The following is a 3,326-nucleotide window of genomic DNA, read 5'->3' on the forward strand; positions in this document are numbered from 1 at the left end:
AAGGGGACACTCCAGCCATCGTATGCACTTTAGTGCACATGGGGTCTGTAGAACCCTGTGATACCCTCATACCCAACAAATATTCTGAGAAAACGGGAAACATCATGGGACTAGAGAGGGATTTTTGCCCAAAAGAGAGACTGTACTCTTAAAAGAGAGACTCAGAAAAAAGGTAATTTGGGAGGTATGAAAAAGGTCTACAGGTCTTTAGAAACTGTTGAATATTAACTTACATTTTTCTATTTTTTTCTTGGACTGAAGTCCCTTCGATACAACAAGCCTTAACCCACCCAAGTGATTAACCGGCTCTCTTCCTTATGTGTTGCCATGGCTAATCTCATTGTGTTATGTTTCTTCACCAACGGAAGGGAGCAAAACACTTTCAGACAGAATCTGCCTCCCGTGAAACCTACTCCTCTAAAAATCAGCATCAATAAAAATGTGCGCAGCTGGTCTGTGGGCCACTGAATCCTTAATTCAGATTAATAAACGAACTCTCATTCTATTGACAAATTATTCAAGACACGTTATGGCCAAGAAAAATTCCATCTGTTTTTCATGGTACATCTCAGGTAATCTGATGTTTTTGGATTGTAGATTTTTTTTTAATCACAATTTTATTGAAGTCATCATTAGCCCTGAAGGGTTTCATGCAGAGTTTCTTTTGTAAAAAATTGAGGTGCCGGTGCTAGATTAAAAAAAAAAAAAGTGAAAATCCTATTTCTTCCTGTGTATCTTGGCCAACGCTCCACTAAATTTGTGGTGGCATTTTAATAAAGATAATAACGATGAATAAAAAAAATCCAAAGCCACCAGATTTCCACCCAGCGTAGTCTTCTCGCAACATGCGACAGAGAGAAATGGAAAGATTAAATAAGTAAAGTAAGTCGCAGCAGCCGTGACCATATCTAGCGCCGTATGTGCCGAGGACTGGCATGGACTTCTAGCTAAACTTTGCCAGATTGTCAACCTGGCAGCAAGCTCTACCTTTATATAAAAAATAATAAATCTAAAGTAGATTGCTTTCTTGTCCTTATTTTAGCCAGAGGATCTACTTTTTATTTAATAAAATATTTTCTGTAAAAAATCAGTTGACCAGACTATGAAAGTTAAGGTTTTTAAGTCTTTTTAAGTCTTTTCTTAAGTTTTATTGTTTGTGGAACTAGAGAATTCTACTCTTAAGGAGATAAAGGCGAATCGAGCCGTAAAAAGGCTTTTTTTTTAAGCTCATGATATGAAACCGGACTAAAAAAAACCTTCAAAGAGAAACTACCGCAAAAGATGTTGCTTTTTATCCTTGATACTTTAAATGTATGATAGTGTCATATAGTGCAGAGATATAGAACGTTTATTTCATCTAACCAGAAAAAAGGAATCCCGACACGTATAAACACACGTTTTTGTCCCAAACCTATCAATGGTGAATGACCAGTATATTCATCATAAAAAGTCGGCCAATCGCTGTGGGCACCAGGTACCCAGGAGATCCGGCGACAACCAATCTGCGTTACCTAGAACCGATTCCATGTGTTTTTACCAGAAAACATTAGAGAAGCCCAAGTTATTTTAATATTTTACTGTCTTTTTGAGAGACAAATAATAAGCAGGAACAGAAGTCTCAATAAGTGGACTGTTCCCTAAAAACAAGGACATCTGACATCTTCAATGAGCACATGACGCAATTGCAATGACATCACCAGGTGGTACCCTTAAGTATACAAAGACAGATGTGGTGTTAGCATGGGGGGGCCTTAACCTGCCCCAAGAGTCAAGAGTTATGACTTGAGTAAATTAATATCACAATAATGGGTAAACAAGTATTTCTTTATTTTCCCCCCCTACATTTGCAGATTATCTTTGATACTAAATGAAAATGTACATATGTACAGTACTATATAAGTATATGCACTATATGACCAAAGTACCTGGACTTCTGATCATCACACCTATATGAGCTTTTTGGACATCCCATTCCCAACCCGTGGGCATTAATATTTCCACTCTTCTGGGAAGGATTTCCACAAGATTTTGGGGAGTTTCTGTGGGATTTTTGTCTATTCATCCAGTAGAGCGTCTGTGAGGTCAGGCACTGATGTTGGACGAGACGCCCGGCTCACAATCTCCGTTCCGGTTGATCCCAAAGGTGTTCGATGGGGTTTGTGGTCCGGAATAGAAAAGGCTCTTCCCCAAACTGTTCCCACAAAGTTGGAAGCAGAGCATTTTTCCAAAATGTCTCGGTACGCTGTAGCATTAACATTACCCTTCACTGCAACTAAGGGGCCCAAACCCTGAAAAACAGCCCTTTAATTTTGGTCATATAGTGCATTTTCTGGAAACTGCATTTTCTACTGCATGAAACAGTTAAGCCATCCTAAGGTTGATACCAAAGTGGCAGGAGAAGAGATTATTTTGCTTTTAAAAAAATATGAATGTCAGTTCATGCGTCAAATATGGAGGAAAAAAATTAAAAAGGAAAATTTAGGAATTCCGAGATCCTGACGTTGCTTCTTCGAAAGTTACATATGTATTTAGGTTTTTATTTAATATGCTCTTTTCAAAAATCTCTAATTGGTCTGCTTCAAAGAAAGTTCTTTTTTAAACTTTAAAAAAAAATTGCCCTTCTGAGCACAATATACATCATGATCCAGAGCGGAACATTAACTTTCTCAGAATTATATATTTATTTTTTGAGATTTATTTTTTAACCCCTTAATGACAAAGCCACTACATGTACGGGCTCAAAATGCATTGTTTTCAATGGGTTTAAGGACCGCCCATTGTCCTTAAGGGGTTAATATATTTTCCCCCGTTCGTTATTGTTTGAGATTTATTATTTTTTATTATATTTTTTTTCTCTACTTGGGCTGCGATTTCACATCGAATTTTGTAGGTCATTTTAAATCATTTCAGGCATCTGAACAGCCAGCGACGGAAGTTCACCCGATGACCCAAACTCTTGGAATTGTTGTGCTAACTAGAACTGTGATTGTGAGCGCATTTTCTCGGCTCAAATTGTTGTCTCCTGGCAACAAGTGTATTTTGGCAAAAGCCGAACGGCAGCAACTGCTTTGAAAACCCTTACGATAAAAAAAAGGAAAAGAAACCCCCCCAAAAAATACAGAAATCAAAATGCTTTCAAATCTCATTTATTTTAATTTTTCTTAAACTTCTTTATTACATGGAGAAGACAAAGCATATAACATAAGAACAAGTTTGCATCCAGACATGTTGACATATACAGAGACAAGTGATGTACAGTTCCAGTATAACATACAGTACAAAAAATGATCTGGGGGACCAAAAGTAAGGTTAGGTGGAGGACAATC

This window comes from Sceloporus occidentalis, unplaced genomic scaffold, assembly GCF_023333645.1.
Source record: "Sceloporus occidentalis isolate IW3139 unplaced genomic scaffold, rSceOcc1.0.p SCAF_11, whole genome shotgun sequence".
NCBI classification, from domain to species: Eukaryota; Metazoa; Chordata; class Lepidosauria; order Squamata; family Phrynosomatidae; genus Sceloporus; species Sceloporus occidentalis.